Here is an 18,377-nt window from a genome sequence, read left to right as displayed (position 1 = left end):
ACCTATACATCCTGTTACACAATGCCACTCATCCATAGAGTTACTCACACACATAGTCACTCATGCTAATAAAGAATCAAACATACATTTACTTGCATATACAGTTATACACACACCACCATACTTACTTCTACGGAAACTTACACATACTTAGTCTTTTAAACAATCACTTATAGAAACACATACTTATTCATACAGGAACTCTTTCAATCTCTCACTCTCACATATACTCACATATATACACCAATAGTCACATATACTAGTTTAAAACATATGTAGTTACTCATAAAGACACTATTGAGACAGTCATTCACTCACTAACACACCCATACACACACTCATCCACCCATACAGTCCTGCACACATGCTGTGTTCAACACATACAAACAGTGAGTCACTCATTCATGCACCTATGCACTACGTAATACCCCCCACCGAACCATGCAGACACTCAGACTGATACTCAAAAAACCAACTAATAACCTATATAGACACCCATGTAGCTACTCACCAACCCATGCAGCCACTTATACACAAAGTGAGAGACTGATACAGATATTTACATATTTAAACATTACTCACTAAGCCATGTATTCACTATGATACACTTAATCAGTCAGTTACACAATCAATTTTTCAAAAACAAATCATCCATTTAGACACTTATATACCCATTTATTCTTCCATCGACCTTGAGATATACATATATAAAACATATTTAATTTTCAGAAAAACACACATTCACTGGATGATGTCATCAGTGATGTCATCAGTGATGTCATTTGAGATGTCATCAGTGATGTCATGAGTGATGTCACTGACCATGTCATGAGTGATGTAATATGTGACGTCATCAGCAGTGCATTGCGGGCGCGCGAGTTACAGTTAGCTGAACTAACTATAACGGGGGAATTTCAATGGTTTTGTACAAGTGAAAAGTCCAGCTAACTATAACACCCCTGAAACCTATGGTTTTTTCAGTGAATATATATATATATATATCTTTCCTCAAACGTCCAATTAGCAGTGGGAGCACTTTCCAGTCGGTGCCCCAAAAATAATGGCGCGGCACTCCTCTTGATGGTACGATGTTATTTATTTAAATCGTGTCTTTCTCCTACGCGTTTCGAACCGTAGTTCCTGATCACGGTAGTGTATTGACTTAGTCCTTTTACAATTTTTACTTTTATATGCTTTCTATACTGGTGCATTGTGGATTATGTAGTATATCTTTTACCACGTTTGATATAACTTTATTTACCAGTTGACTAACTTAACTCTGGCATGGCCGGTGGCTTAGATGTCATGTTGTAAAGAGTATATTTAATGTTACACCCATCGTGTGCTCATTTCTTAAGTAAGGACAGCGCGCATATTAATTCTTGGCTAAGCCTCGAATTAAAGTAACCATTCCTGCATATTTAAACAGTCGATTTACCTGGTGTGTAATTTTGGACTGAGTGTCCTATTTACAGTAGCGGGCTAAGTGCCCTTAGCCTTTGCTATGGCATCTATGTCCACAGGACAGCCAGACAGAGATCATGCAACACTACATTTGTTCAATTGTTGTTAGATGATGGGCTTCACCTATTATAAACTTTCAATCAATACAATATTCCTCCTATATCACTTTGATGTTACCTCATTTTCAACATAATATTTATTTTCCCAACATATAGTATTTTGAAAAGTTTCTTGTCATTTCCAATTATATCCTTGGTTCATGCATTCAGTTCATTCTTTCAGTCTCATAAGTGCACATACATCTCCTCAGTCTGAACCAAGCGCCACCTCTTTGCCAAATTTGGAGTAATTCCGTTCAGCAATTGGGGCAGTAGCCACGGCTAAAGATTCCTATGGAAAATTGCATGGGGAAAATGCGTTTTGGGACCCCCCTTTTTTCTTAGCCCCTGCTTGACAAATCACCCCAAAACTTGCAGGATAGGAGCGGACCAGAGCGCCCCACAAGTTTTGAAAATTTCGCGAAGATTCATCGACCGGCGCCAAAGTTGTTGGAAACAGAATGTTGCGGATTTCCTATGGAAACTAGGTCCTAACTATAGCTATCTATTGGCGACTGCCAGTAGATTTTATATATAGATATATATATATATATTTATATATATATATATTCACTGAAAAAACCATGGGTTTCACACACGTTATAGTTAGGAATTAGCATTTAAAAAACCTTAGAAATTCAGTGAAAAAACCATGGGTTTCACACACGTTATAGTTAGGAATTAGCATTTAAAAAACCTTAGAAATTCAGTGAAAAAACCATAGGTTTCACACATGTTATAGTTAGCTGGACATTTTACTCGTAAAAAACCAATGAAATTCCCCCGTTATAGTTAGTTCAGCTAACTATAACTCGCGCGCCCGCAATGCACTGCTGATGACGTCACATATTACATCACTCATGACATGGTCAGTGACATCACTCATGACATCACTGATGACATCTCAAATGACATCACTGATGACATCACTGATGACATCATCCAGTGAATGTGTGTTTTTCTGAAAATTACATATGTTTTATATATGTATATCTCAAGGTCGATGGAATAATAAATGGGTATATAAGTGTCTAAATGAATGAATTGTTTTTGAAAAATTGATTGTATAACTGACTGATTAAGTGTATCTTAGTGAATACATGGCTTAGTGAGTAATGTTTAAATATGTAAATATCTGTATCAGTCTCGCACTTTGTGTATAAGTGGCTGCATGGGTTGGTGAGTAGCTACATGAGTGTCTATATAGGTTATTAGTTGGTTTTTTGAGTATCAGTGTCTGATGTCTGTATGGTTCGGTAGGGGGGTATTACGTAGTGTATAGGTGCATGAATGAATGACTCACTCTTTGTATGTGTTGAAGACAGCATGTGTGCAGGACTGTATGGGTGCATGAGTGTGTGCATGGGTGTGTTAGTGAGTGATAGACTGTCTCAATAGTGTCTCTACGAGTAACTACATATGTTTTATACTAGTATATGTGATTATTGGTGTATATAAGCGAGTATATGTGAGAGTGAGAGATTGAAAGAGTTCCTGAATGAATAAGTATGTGTTTCTATAAGTGATTGTTTAAAAGAATAAGTATGTGTAAGTTTCCGTAGAAGTAAGTGTGGCGGTGTGTGTATAACTGTATATGCAAGTAAATGTATGTTTGATTCTTTATTAGCATGAGTGACTATGTGTGTGAGTACCTCTATGGATGAGTGGCATTGTGTAACAGGATGTATACGTGTATGAGTACATATGATGAGTGAGTACATGTATGAGTGACTGTATAGGACTGTTAGTGAATGAGTGGATGTGTATTTGGATCTTAGAATAACTGTATAGGTTGTTGTAACTGGTATTGGTATGTCCATTGTTTTTTAAATTTTAATTTCTATTTTTTAATGTGTATATCAAAGGTTATATTAGAGGAAGAGGAGGTCTGCCACTCTATCACAAGGATGATGTCATCAGTGATGTCATCAGTGATGTCATTTGAGATGTCATCAGTGATGTCATGAGTGATGTCACTGACCATGTCATGAGTGATGTAATATGTGACGTCATCAGCAGTGCATTGCGGGCACGCGAGTTATAGTTAGCTGAACTAACTATAACGGGGGAATTTCATTGGTTTTTTACGAGTAAAATGTCCAGCTAACTATAACATGTGTGAAACCTATGGTTTTTTCACTGAATTTCTAAGGTTTTTTAAATGCTAATTCCTAACTATAACGTGTGTGAAACCCATGGGTTTTTTCACTGAATTTCTAAGGTTTTTTAAATGCTAATTCCTAACTATAACGTGTGTGAAACCCATGGTTTTTTCAGTGAATTTGCAAGGTTTTTTAAATGCTAATTCCTAACTATAACGTGTGTGAAACCCATGGTTTTTTCAGTGAATTTGCAAGGTTTTTTAAATGCTAATTATTTTTTTTTTCTTCTATTTTTTTAAACATATTTTTAATTTAATGTTCTAACCTTTTATAAAGACTATGGTTAAATTTTTAAAATTATTTAATATGTTTTTTTAAATATATTTCATAAAATAAACATGTTAAATTTATTTGTAGTACATTTTTTCCTTTTTTTTTTTTTTTTAGTACGCGTACCGTAAGCTTACGGTAAGCGTACGGTTTACGCAACGTCCGTAATTTATTTACGCTGTTTGCGTATATTTACGCAATTTGCGTAGCCGCGCGTACTATGCGTGGGCCGTGTACGCGTATACGCTACATGCCCACGTTACGCGGAAGTGTCCGGGAGTGACTGTTAAGCGCATGCGCGCAAGCGAGTGTCTTTTTTACGCGCATGCGTACTTTTTGCCGTAAGCGCACCGTAAGCGTACCGTAAGCGTACGGTAGGTCATGTGATCATGAAACACAACTTTTGATTGGTTGAAACTACTTTCAGTTCTAGAACTCTCCTACACCACACCCATTCCCCTCATTTCTGCTTGTGATCCCTTAGGAGAAGGAGCTGGGTTGTCTTTGTGATACGATGGCAGACCAGCAGAGCCCTTCTGAGAGTGAGGCTAGCACTAGCAGCACTACCTTGAGGCAGAGAGCGAGGAAACAAAAGACCTCTTATGTATGGGATTATTTTACTTTTCCTGAAGGCCAGCAAAAGGTAAATGCACCCTTAGTGACTTGTAGGCTGTGTAAGCGTGTACTTTCAAGAGGTAATCCTGACAGGAAGTATTCCTTTGGGAATCATACCATGATGAGGCACCTCAGGGATGTACACAGAAGGACACATGCTCGACTTACTGGAGGTAACCCTTCAGTAAGTGAACCAAGCACATCCACAGCAGCTCAGCCTGGACCATCATCTGCAGGGCTGACTCCTTCTTCTGCAGGTCAGGTGAGCCCTTCATCTGTGGGGGGAGCATCTCCTTTTGCTGGCCCTCTGGAAATTAACCCTCGATTTCTGAGGGTTGATATTCGATGCGCCTCTTGTCATGATCTAATTTGTCATAGGGAGACCAGTGTTTCCCTAGTGAACCTCAAAATAGATCAGCACACTTGTCGCAGAGACTAATTTTCCCATTCTTTCTTTCCTCTGTCCCTGCATGAACACAACGGCTCTTTTAAGAGCCAACCTTATCTTTCATCTTTTTTTTATATATGTTTTTTAAAACTTTTTTTTTTTTTTTTTTTTACCGTACGCGTACGGTGCGCGTAATTTTTTTTTTTTTTTAAAAAACACTAAAAATCAATTATCACATTACAAGGTCCTTGAGAGACTACAATTAAAAACTGAAAATGTGATTGTAGAGAAGTAGAAAAAAAGGAACCATGAAATTATTCACTTACCATACCCACTCAAAAAAATATTTATTCTTTTTTTTTTTAAAAAAAAAATGCTTTAAAAATGGTTCTAGTTTTCGAAAATTTTCTATATCAATCTGAAAAAAAAGAAAAAAGTATTAATATTTTTTAAAACATTTTATAATACAGTACACATATTTACATATTTATCAAAAAATATTTTTGCCTTATTTTTTGCTGTTTTCAGAATATATTGCCAATTTGAATGCACACTTACTGCTCTTTTTTTTTGGCAAGTGAAAATCACTTTTACAGACTGACACATTATGAATCCACTTTTCAGATTTTTTTAAAAGCCCATGTCCAGACTGCTTTTTCAGACCACCACCATGTGTATCCTGGGTGACTGCCTACACTCCAGCAAGGGCAACCAGCCTTAGTGATGCTGAATGTATTTGCATTACAGACTGAAACCTCAAAACCCCACTCGCTTGTAAATACTGTGCATGATTATACATGGAAAGGAGCTGGGTGTGTGCTAAGACTCTGCTTCTGCACCAAAAAATCGCTCCCCCTTTTTCCTACTAATGCAACTGTGAAATCACCAGAGCAAAACGCAATAAATCTCTGCCTGTAATTCCTATTTGCACACAGAGTCATGTTTTCACATTAGTCACAAAACGAAATTTCTTTGCCAATTTGAATGCACACTTACTGCTCTTTTTTGTTGGCAAGTGAAAATCACTTTTACAGACTGACACATTATGAATCCACTTTTCAGATTTTTTTAAATGCACATGTCCAAACTGCTTTTTCAGACCACCACCATGCGTATCCTGGGTGACTGCCTACACTCCAGCAAGGGCAACCAGCCTTAGTGATGCTGAATGTATTTGCATTACAGACTGAAACCTCAAAACCCCACTCGCTTGTAAATACTGTGCATGATTATACATGGAAAGGAGCTGGGTGTGTGCTAAGAGTCTGCTTCTGCACCAAAAAAATCGCTCCCCCTTTTTCCTACTAATGCAACTGTGAAATCACCAGAGCAAAACGCAATAAATCTCTGCCTGTAATTCCTATTTGCACACAGAGTCATGTTTTCACATTAGTCACAAAACGAAATTTCTTTGCCAATTTGAAAGCACACTTACTGCTCTTTTTTTTTTGCAAGTGAAAATCACTTTTACAGACTGACACATTATGAATCCACTTTTTAGATTTTTTTAAATGCACATGTCCAAACTGCTTTTTCAGACCACCACCATGCGTATCCTGGGTGACTGCCTACACTCCAGCAAGGGCAACCAGCCTTAGTGATGCTGAATGTATTTGCATTACAGACTGAAACCTCAAAACCCCACTCGCTTGTAAATACTGTGCATGATTATACATGGAAAGGAGCTGGGTGTGTGCTAAGAGTCTGCTTCTGCACCAAAAAAATCACTCCCCCTTTTTCCTACTAATGCAACTGTGAAATCACCAGAGCAAAACGCAATAAATCTCTGCCTGTAATTCCTATTTGCACACAGAGTCATGTTTTCACATTAGTCACAAAACGAAATTTCTTTGCCAATTTGAAAGCACACTTACTGCTCTTTTTTTTTTGCAAGTGAAAATCACTTTTACAGACTGACACATTATGAATCCACTTTTTAGATTTTTTTAAAAGCCCATGTCCAGACTGCTTTTTCAGACCACCACCATGCGTATCCTGGGTGACTGCCTACACTCCAGCAAGGGCAACCAGCCTTAGTGATGCTGAATGTATTTGCATTACAGACTGAAACCTCAAAACCCCACTCGCTTGTAAATACTGTGCATGATTATACATGGAAAGGAGCTGGGTGTGTGCTAAGAGTCTGCTTCTGCACCAAAAAAATCGCTCCCCCTTTTTCCTACTAATGCAACTGTGAAATCACCAGAGCAAAACGCAATAAATCTCTGCCTGTAATTCCTATTTGCACACAGAGTCATGTTTTCACATTAGTCACAAAACGAAATTTCTTTGCCAATTTGAATGCACACTTACTGCTCTTTTTTGTTGGCAAGTGAAAATCACTTTTACAGACTGACACATTATGAATCCACTTTTCAGATTTTTTTAAATGCACATGTCCAAACTGCTTTTTCAGACCACCACCATGCGTATCCTGAGTGACTGCCTACACTCCAGCAAGGGCAACCAGCCTTAGTGATGTTGAATGTATTTGCATTACAGACTGAAACCTCAAAACCCCACTCGCTTGTAAATACTGTGCATGATTATACATGGAAAGGAGCTGGGTGTGTGCTAAGAGTCTGCTTCTGCACCAAAAAAATCGCTCTCCCTTTTTCCTACTAATGCAAATATAAAATTACCAGAGTTGTACACAATAAATCTCTGCCTATATTTCCCAACATGTGTATCCTGGGTGACTGGCTACACTCCAGCAAGGGCAACTAGCCTTAGTGATGCTGAATGTATTTGCATTACAGACTGAAACCTCAAAACCCCACTCGCTTGTAAATACTGTGCATGATTATACATGGAAAGGAGCTGGGTGTGTGCTGAGAGTCTGCTTCTGCACCAAAAAAATCGCTCCCCCTTTTTCCTACTAATGCAACTGTGAAATCACCAGAGCAAAACGCAATAAATCTCTGCCTGTAATTCCAATTTGCACACAGAGTCATGTTTTCACATTAGTCACAAAACGAAATTTCTTTGCCAATTTGAATGCACACTTACTGCTCTTTTTTGTTGGCAAGTGAAAATCACTTTTACAGACTGACACATTATGAATCCACTTTTCAGATTTTTTTAAATGCACATGTCCAAACTGCTTTTTCAGACCACCACCATGTCTATCCTGGGTGACTGCCTACACTCCAGCAAGGGCAACCAGCCTTAGTGATGCTGAATGTATTTGCATTACAGACTGAAACCTCAAAACCCCACTCGCTTGTAAATACTGTGCATGATTATACATGGAAAGGAGCTGGGTGTGTGCTAAGAGTCTGCTTCTGCACCAAAAAATCGCTCCCCCTTTTTCCTACTAATGCAAATATAAATTTACCAGAGTTGTACACAATAAATCTCTGCCTATATTTCCCACCATGTGTAACCTGGGTGACTGCCTACATTCCAGCAAGGGCAACCAGCCTTAGTGATGCTGAATGTATTTGCATTACTGAGTCCAACCTCAAACCCTTAAACTATTCTTTTTTTATACCAGTACACCTTAATTTATCATGAAAACATAGTCCATATTATTTTACATGTTCCTCACATTTAAATTTCTCCCAAAACAGAAAATAATAAACGCAACTTCAACAAAAAGAATTACATTTCTATTATTCATTTCTTAATTTACCATATACATCTCCTCTCAAACTCTAACCTCACCTTTAAAATTAGTTAGTTGTGAAAGAAATGTGGCACTCAAACAGCAGATTATCAGAGCCAGGATCTCTGTTCTCTACACCTCTCTCCTCTCAGCAGAACCAGATAATGGCAAAGTTTCCCTCTATTTTTCCACACATATACATGTAAGTTTCAAATCTCAGTGCTTCCCCCTTTTTTTCAAATGTAATCACACATTTCTATTGGTTGAAAACCAACCCTTTTCCAAAAGTACCCTTCCCCCAACTTGACTTCTGCCTAGTACCCTTCCCCCAACTTGACTTCTGCCTGCTACCATAGCAACAGCTCATGGAACACTGCTGTGTGGAGTTAGGTCAGAAGTTCGCCAAACAATGTTTCAATTCCACAGAGCAAGAGTGCTTGACTTTTCAAACCTAACAGCAAATCCATAGTACTGTTCTTTGGTAACACATTTTTCTGTACCAATACAAAACATGCTTCTATAAATTTACACATACAGCCTAGTTTTTAGTGTAGAATGGTATGAAACAGCCAATCAGTTCTTTTTTGTATTAAAAAAATATGTATGCCTCCATTTCCAAACTGTCTTTCATTTCTTTTTACCATTCTACTGAATTACACCTCCTGAGTGCATCCAGTTCTCCTTGGAAGATGTTCACAGTGTGGATTGTAGGGCACAGCTATGTCTTCTGGAGTGAAAAGTATGCAGAGAAAACAGATATGGTGAGAGACCTTGCTTTACCAAATGTAGACATTAAATGGATTGGTCAGAGAGGGTTAAAGTGGCACCAATTGATGCCATTGGTGAAATCCTTCATGCAAATCCAACACCCTGACCTCATAATAGTGCACTGTGGTGGCAATGACCTAGGCACTTTGACTGGGGTAGGTCTGGAAATGCTTATGAAGGACACCTTTGCACAACTGTTTTCTCTTTTCCCTAAAACTGCCTTTGTGTTTTCCAACATATGCCAAAGGCAAAAATGGAACTGGTCCAATCATTTCTGTCCGCAAATTGACAAAGCAAGAAAGCACGTCAACAAATCTGTTTCTTTCTGGAGGAGGAGCCTAGCGCGTAACCAAGATGGCCGCGTAGGTGCGAGGCTCCCGAGGACCTCCGCGACCTCCTGAATTAATCCTGGCGATATCCTGTCCTGGTTGAGGGGACTGTGTCGGGGAACCCGAGCTGAGGCGCCACCCGTTTTTCGGGCTCGAATCGGACCCCGGACACCGGTGGGAGCACCGATCGAAGGTTGCGGCCTTCTCCGCGCCGGCCCCCCGGATTGGAGTAGTGGGGCGATCCGGGGACAAAGTGAACAACAGCGGCGGGCAAGGCTGGGCGACTCACGTAGCCCGCACTTTCACTTTCGCTTTTGCACCCTCCTTGCCCTCAAGCAAGGTAGGGTTGCGGAGCGGGGTGCGGTGGTGTGGTCGTGTCCAGGTGCCCGGCTGACCCGCCGGCTGTGGGTTGACCGGCGGTTCGGTGGTCGCCCCCCCCCCCCGGAACCCGTGAATTGGTATAGCGGCCCGTTCGAGGAGATTGGCACGACGGTGGGAGAGCAAGCATGTCCACTAAACAAGATGGCGACCGGGCGAAGGTGAAGGCGACCCGCCGTGGCCCGGCGCACCAATCCAACAGTATGGATCGCTACACTCTCCAGAAGGGATCTCCGGAGACATCGCGCACATCCCCGGCGGGCCCGACGGAGGCATCTGCTCAGCCGGTGGATCTGACCCTCCGGGACGTCATGGGCGCCATCGCAGAGATGAAGGCCTCGGTGGACCAGCGCTTCGACACCCTAGCGCAAAAAATAGACTCGGTCCTTGTGGATGTGAGCCTTGTGAGGGCTGACCTGTCCAAAACGAACGACCGGGTCGATTCCCTGGCCCACACCACAACGAGCCTCATGACGGATGTGGAGGCCCTCCAAAAGGAGGTGCGCCGGCTCGGCCAGGCGAGCGCCCTGATGGACCGGCGACTGGAGGATTCCGAGGGTCGGGCCCGGAGGAATAATGTTCGTATTGTGGGGGTGCCGGAGGGACGAGAGGCGGAGGCGGCGGATCTTTTTGTGGAAGAGTTGATCCTTACCCATCTCCAGCCCCGGGGGCTGAGTAAGCTTTTTGCCGTGGAACGCGCTCATCGAGTCCCTGGGGGCAGACCTAAGGCCGGTGCCCCGCCGCGGCCTCTCATTGCCCGGATTTTTAACTTTCGGGACAGAGACGCTATCCTGCAGTCCTCCAGGCAACAGGGACCGGTCAAGCTTGATAACATGGATGTGCATTTCTACCCAGACTTTACTCCGGCGGTTCAGAAGCAGAGACAGAGTTTTCTTGGTGTTAAACGTCGCCTACGGGACCTGAACCTTAAGTACTCAATGCTTTTTCCAGCTAAGCTGAGGGTGGAGGTGGATGGTCGCACGCACTTCTTTGACCGGCCCGAGGCGGCTGGGGACTGGTTGGACACTCTGCCTGGAGATCGGGGCCGGGGGGGCGGGGGGGGCGCGGCTGGCGAGGAGGGCCCGCCGGATCAGAATTGAGGGGTGACTAAATAGGCCTTGCTCTGGACGATGTTCCTTCACCATTTATTGATTGCATATGTTCCCCTCCTATGGAGGTCGTGCGGGGTCTGTTGGGGGCTTCCCTCCTCCTCTGGGGGACTAGTTAGTTTTCAGCTATGGGGCGACAGGCACACTGCACTTTGGGGGGGCTGTCTGGGCTCATGCAGGGGTGCAGGGAGGGGGGAGTTCTGTTGGGATGGGGGGGTGGGGGGGTGTGTTGTTTGTTTGCACCGCAAGGCAAACCCGCTACTGTATTGTCGCTTTTAAGATGCTCTGTGGGGGACGACCGATTGTTTCGACGTATGATGGGGGGTAGGGATTTGACTGTGTTGTCATGGAATGTTAACGGCCTGGGGGATAGGATTAAGCGTGGTGTGGTCCTGCAGTACTTGAAACGTATTTCACCAGATGTTGTCTTCCTGCAGGAGACACACCTTATAGGTAACTCCTTTCATGCAATGAATCGGCGGGGCTATCGTTTGGCGGCCCATTCTGGCTTCACTTCGGGCTCGCGGGGGGTGGGTATTATGGTCAAGAACTCGCTCCCGTTGGAGATCGATGAGGTGCGCCATGATGAGAGGGGACGCTACACTGTTCTGGTGGGAAGAATGGAGGGTAGAGTGTTTATTTTTATCTCAGTGTACGTCCCGCCTGGGTTACAAGCCACTACCTTTGCGGACCTGGGGCACCTCCTTCTGGACCTTCCGAGTGGCCTGCTGGTGGTTGGAGGGGACTTTAATGCGGTAGCTTCTGGGTCTATGGATCGCCACCCCCCCAGGGACCTCCCCCGGGCGCAGGCGTGGCTGCCCGGCCTTTTAGCCACGCTGGGCCTGGTGGATTGCTGGCGACTAAAGCATCCCGCACAGCGGCAATACACCTTCCACTCGGGTGCCCATGGCAGCCTCTCGCGGCTTGATTACATCCTTGTCCCGGCGGCCCATGCAGGGAGGGTGGGGGAGGTGTGCCATCTGGCGCGGGGTATCTCAGACCACTCCCCATTGCTGTTACATTTCGATGTCTTCCCGAGGGGGGATGGCAGGGTGGCTCCAATCAATGCATGGTATTTGCGCGACCCCACCATTCGTGCCGATTTGATCAAATCCTTACAGCGATATTTCGACGAGAATGTGGGGTCGGTCCCTTCGGCCATCTCCCTGTGGGAGGCTTTTAAGGTAGTTCTTAGAGGGGAGGCCCTCTCCTTTATCTCCCATGCCCGGCGGCGCGAGCGGGAGGAGGTGACCCGGATAGAGGCCGAGATTGCAGAACTAGAGGGTGACCTGGGGAGCGGGGTAACGGATGCCAAGCTGCATGTTCTACACCTAAAGCAGGCGGCCTATCGGGCCCTCGTCACGGAGGCGGCCAGGGGCCTCAGTAGAGAGCAGCAGGGGCGATTGTATGATGTGGGTGATAAGGCTGGCAAATTGATTGCGTGGTTGGATAAGAGGGAGAGAGCGAGTCGCGTGGTTCCTTTGGTTGAGAGTGTGGATGGTGCGTGTGTCACCGAGCCGGAAGCCATTGTCTCCTGCTTTGCGGATTATTTCCGCGAGGTCTACTCCCCGGTTTCCCCCTGCTCGGAGGAAGATTCCCATGCCCTGCTTCGGGACATCGCACTGCCCTCCCTTACGGTGGAGGACAGGGACTCGCTGGACGCTCCTCCCACCTCGGACGAAATTGCCTTGGCTATTCGCTCGGTTGCATCCGGCAAGGCCATGGGCCCCAATGGTATTCCCATCGAGCTATACAAGCTACGCCCGGATGTACTGGCGCCCCACCTGCGCGCGATGTTCCTGGCGGCCCGCTCGCAGGGTTCCCTCCCGCCGGACCAGCGTCTGGCCACAATCGTGGTGATCCACAAGGAGGGGAAGCCCCGTGAGCGGGTCACATCCTATAGGCCGATCTCGCTCTTGAACGCGGAGCCCAAAATCCTCGCCAAGGTGTTGGCCAACCGGTTGGTTGGCGTGGTGGGCGATTTGGTCCACCAAGACCAATCTGGCTTTATACCACACCGCAACACGGCGCTCAATCTGCGGCGCTTGCACGGGGTGCTCGCGCGTGTCCCATTTGTGCGAGAGCCGGCCATCTTGGCGTCCTTGGACGCCACCATGGCGTTTGACACGCTTGAATGGCCATACATCTGGGCGATGCTGGCGAAATTTGGATTTGGACCGGGCTTTATTAGCTGGGTCAAATTGCTGTACTCGGGCCCATTGGCGCAGGTGGTGGTGAATGGGCGAGTCTCGGCCCCATTCGCGCTGGGGCGGGGCACGCGACAGGGTTGCCCCCTGTCACCTCTCCTGTTTGCCCTGGCCCTGGAGCCCCTGGCGGAGTGGCTGCGGTGGCACCCTTCCATCCGTGGTCTCCGCTGGACCCCCGAGCATGAGGACCGCGTGTCCCTCTACGCTGACGATATCCTCCTGTATCTCGCCTCCCCGCGTAAATCACTGATCGTCCTGGTTGATGTTTTGCGCTCATTCGGTCGCAACTCAGGCCTTGTCATCAACTGGGCGAAATCCTGTGTATATGTGCTTTCCGGGGAGGCTCCGGTCCTACCACGGGACTGTCCGATCCAGATTGCCTCCCAGGGGTTTCGGTACCTGGGTATTTATATCACTCTTGACCCGGAGGCCCGCTATGAGCGGAATTTGCTGCCCCCCCTCCAGCGCTTGAAGGAGGACGTGGTGCGCTGGCGGCGTCTGCCGCTTTCGCCGCTTGGCCGAGCGGCCTTGTTTAAAATGATGTCCTTGCCGCGCTTCCTCTACGCCCTCCAGAATACTATGGACTTGGTGCCGGCACGCTACTTCCGTGAGGTGGAGGGCCTCCAGCGGCGCCTGTTCTGGGACGGGCGGCCGCGCATTGCTCTGGCTAAACTGACGCTCCCGTGGTATGATGGGGGGGTCGCCCTCCCGGACATTAAACGGTATTACTGGGCCTCCCAACTAGCTGCAATTAATCATGGCCTTTACGGGCCCGCCTTGAACCCGGCATTTGAGATGGACAAGATGCTCCTGCCCGGTGGCGACTATAATCGAGCGCTCTACTCTGGCGCGCCCGACTCCCGTCTGACGGGACCGACGCGTGTCATGGTGCGTGTCTGGCACGCGGCTAATGCAGCTATGGGGTGGAAGGACCGTTTGACCCGGGCGTCACCGCTGTACGCGTCTGAGAGGTTGGGCTCCCTGTGGAAGTCGAAGGGCTTCGAGAAGTGGGACACGATCGGAATCAGCACGGTGGGAGATCTCTGGACGAGGGGGGGATTCAAGACTTTTGCGACGCTGCAGACGGAGTTTCAGCTGCAGGACGGTGAGTACTTTCGGTACCTACAAGTCCGCCATGCGCTGGGCTCTGTCTTCCCGGATGTCGCGTCCATTCCGGAGTCTTCCCCCCTGGAGGACAGAGTGCTGGATGGCCATGTCCCGGACAGCACGATCTCCCTCATATATAAAAAACTGATCAACGACAGATCGTGCCTGCTGACTAGTCTCCGCGAGGCCTGGGTTGCCGACGGGCTGGAGCTGGACGACGAGGATTGGATTTCCGCGGTGGCCTCTCCGAAAGAGGTGGCCATCCCGGCTCGCCTTCGCTTCGTCCAGCTTAAGATCCTTCACCGGGTTTACGTGACGGGGCCAAGGCTTCTACGTAGGGGCTTTGCTGGTGACGGACTGTGTAAGCGTGGCTGTGGTGCTCTGGCAACTTTCATGCATATATTGTGGGAGTGCCCTAAGGTGGAGCGATTCTGGCGTGGTGTGCATGAGGTCCTGCGTGTGGTTACGCGTGTCGCGCTGTCGCCTGAAGCGAGGAGATGCTTGCTGAATGTGTGGGAACCAAATGACTATTCGGTCCCGCAGACGCGGTGGGTGACTCTGGGATACATGATAGCTAAGCGTGACATTGCTCAATTGTGGGGATCCCAGAGGCCCCCGGCGGTGTTGGCCTGGAAAGAACATATGGATTGGTGTATGTTTCGTGAAAAGGTGGTGTATGTGGCGAGGGGTAAGCCTGGTGCGTGGGTGAAAATCTGGGGCCCCTGGAACGCCTACCGCGGGGGTATTTGTGAGCCGCCACTGCTACCGGCTGCCTCGCCAGCTCCGTCTCCCTAGATGGTCCCCCCCCCCCCTCAGCCGTGGGCACGCGGTTCCCCAGTCCCTGATCTACTCCCATCCCCCTCTTCAGAGTTCTGCTGCTGGTTGGGATCCCCCACTTATGGAGCACGTGCGATCACTTTGGATCGCGGGTTGCCTTGCGGGTGTGGTTTTGTGTGTTGTTTTGTTCTGATAAAAGGGAACCGTATTGTGGGCATGGAGCTATGCGGCCTACAACATTGATTTCTCCTGCTTTGCTAATCTGTACCGCCAAGAGACTTTTACTGTATGTACGCAATATGCTTTTGTCACTCTAGCGGCCGGCCGAGTGGTTGTAGGCCCATACCTGTAACTTTTCAAACTGCAATAAACGGTTTCAAAAAAAAAAAAAAAAAAAAAAAAAAAAAAATCTGTTTCTGCTTTCCTCCGTGACTATGGTATGGGTTCCATTTACCACAACAACTTGCGTTACGACATGCAAGACATTTATAGAGGAGATGGTGTGCACTTCAATGATGAAGGGAACAGAGTCTTCCTCTTGAACCTTAGACTCTGCATCGGTACTTACTTGTAGGTACCAATAAAAAATCACTTCATAAACACAACGGCTCTTTTTAGAGCCCCCTAATATCTAAACACTTAAATCTGCATTTCATTTCTTTTTTTATTTTTTTTTTACCGTACGCTTACGGTGAGCTTACCGTACGCGTACCCCGTGATTTTTTTTAAAATCAATAAATGTTTTCTTTGTACTTTTCTGTCCTTCTTTGACCCCCTCACAAATGTAAGGGGGTCTGTAACTCTCCTCCTTGCCCCCTTTTCTTGTTATCACTCTTTTTTTTCTGAGTGAAACACACAAAATGGCGGCCGCCGCTTCCTGGTTTCGACCGATTCGAATGTTTACTAAGATCTAAGAGCCAATCAGAATCGCGCTCGCGCACGCCACCGTACGCGTACGGTAAGCTTACGGTAAGCGTACCGTAAGCTGGCTCAGATATATATATTGATTTAAAGGCTATTTTCTCAGAATCTACTGAACAGATTTACACCAAACCTACAAAAGGCACTTCCTTGACCTGAGGACTACCTCTCTGCCAAATTTCAAGTAATTCTGTTCAGCCGTTCGGGCTGTAGCCCTGTCTAAAGGTCCTATGGAAAAATGCATGGGAAAAACGCGTTTTGGGACCCCCCTTTTATCTCAGCCCCCGCTTGACGAATCCCCCCGAGACTTTCAGGGTAGGAGCGGAGCGTAGCGCCCCACCTATTTTGAGAAATTCGCGAGGATTCGTCGACCGGCGCCAAAGTTATTCAAAATAGAATGTTGCGGATTTCCTATGGAAAAGGGGTCCTAACTATAACTACCTACTGGCGACCGCCAGTAGGTAATATATATATATATATATATATATATATATATATATATATATATATATATATATATATATATATATATATATATATATATATATGTATATATATATGCCACCACTCCCGCCTTCTGAGTAAAAACGGGTCTGACACTTGCTTGGGCTGCACTTTGGAAATTTAATGCCACCATTAAAGCACTTTTAAATCACGCAATGTCCTCTCACAGCTCCTGGCGACGCGTTTCGGCGGATGCCTTCCTCAATGCCGGTTGTATGCTGGAAAGTTCAAAATTGAAAGAATTTCGCGGGTAGTCCATTTAAACCAGATGAATGATTCCCATTGGACATAGGTGTAGTCACAGAAAGAGGACTCGGAAAGTTCCTTAAGTAAGTACTGTACCCCTCTCTGAGTCCAAGGTTCCTCAGTGCAATGATCGCGCTTCAAGAGCAGTGGATACTCGAATCGCGAGCCAGGTTCAGTAACCCGCTCGTACATCCATTTGTGTACCGACTGAGTCAGCCCTCAAGCGCCATGCTCTTAGTGCAATGCGCGATCCATGGCGGATTGTATCGCCGAAGTGCAGCACATCAACAGTGCATCTGTTGCTCTTTCCCCAGTACCTGTACCATTATCAAGGCTGGGGGGGCGCCGCATTGTGCAGTTCATGCACGGCATCCACTAGATTTTGTCGGCGATATGCGGAGCACCAGACCAAGAGGCGTGTCAGAACGCGGAGCCGACCTCCGCTTCAATTATGCCACCACTCCCGCCTTCTGAGTAAAAACGGGTCTGACACTTGCTTGGGCTGCACTTTGGAAATTTAATGCCACCATTAAAGCACTTTTAAATCATGCGATGTCCTCTCACAGCTCCTGGCGACGCGTTTCGGCGGATGCCTTCCTCAATGCCGGTTGTATGCTGGAAAGTTCAAAATTGAAAGAATTTCTTGGGTAGTCCATTTAAACCAGATGAATGATTCCCATTGGACATAGGTGTAGTCACAGAAAGAGGACTCGGAAAGTTCCTTAAGTAAGTACTGTACCCCTCTCTGAGTCCAAGGTTCCTCAGTGCAATGATCGCGCTTCAAGAGCAGTGGATGCTCGAATCGCGAGCCAGGTTCAGTAACCCGCTCGTACATCCATTTGTGTACCGACTGAGTCAGCCCTCAAGCGCCATGCTCCTAGTGCAATGAGCGATCCATGGCGGATTGTATCGCCGAAGTGCAGCACATCAACAGTGCATCTGTTGCTCTTTCCCCAGTACCTGTACCATTATCAAGGCTGGGGGGGTGCCGCATTGTGCAGTTCATGCACGGGATCCACTAGATTTTGTCGGCGATATGCGGAGCACCAGACCAAGAGGCGTGTCAGAACGCGGAGCCGACCTCCGCTTCAATTATGCCACCACTCCCGCCTTCTGAGTAAAAACGGGTCTGACACTTGCTTGGGCTGCACTTTGGAAATTTAATGCCACCATTAAAGCACTTTTAAATCATGCGATGTCCTCTCACAGCTCCTGGCGACGCGTTTCGGCGGATGCCTTCCTCAATGCCGGTTGTATGCTGGAAAGTTCAAAATTGAAAGAATTTCTCGGGTAGTCCATTTAAACCAGATGAATGATTCCCATTGGACATAGGTGTAGTCACAGAAAGAGGACTCGGAAAGTTCCTTAAGTAAGTACTGTACCCCTCTCTGAGTCCAAGGTTCCTCAGTGCAATGATCGCGCTTCAA

This window comes from Triturus cristatus, chromosome 11 (genome assembly GCF_964204655.1).
Source record: "Triturus cristatus chromosome 11, aTriCri1.1, whole genome shotgun sequence".
Classification (NCBI taxonomy): domain Eukaryota; kingdom Metazoa; phylum Chordata; class Amphibia; order Caudata; family Salamandridae; genus Triturus; species Triturus cristatus.
This window is presented reverse-complemented; position numbering follows the sequence as displayed.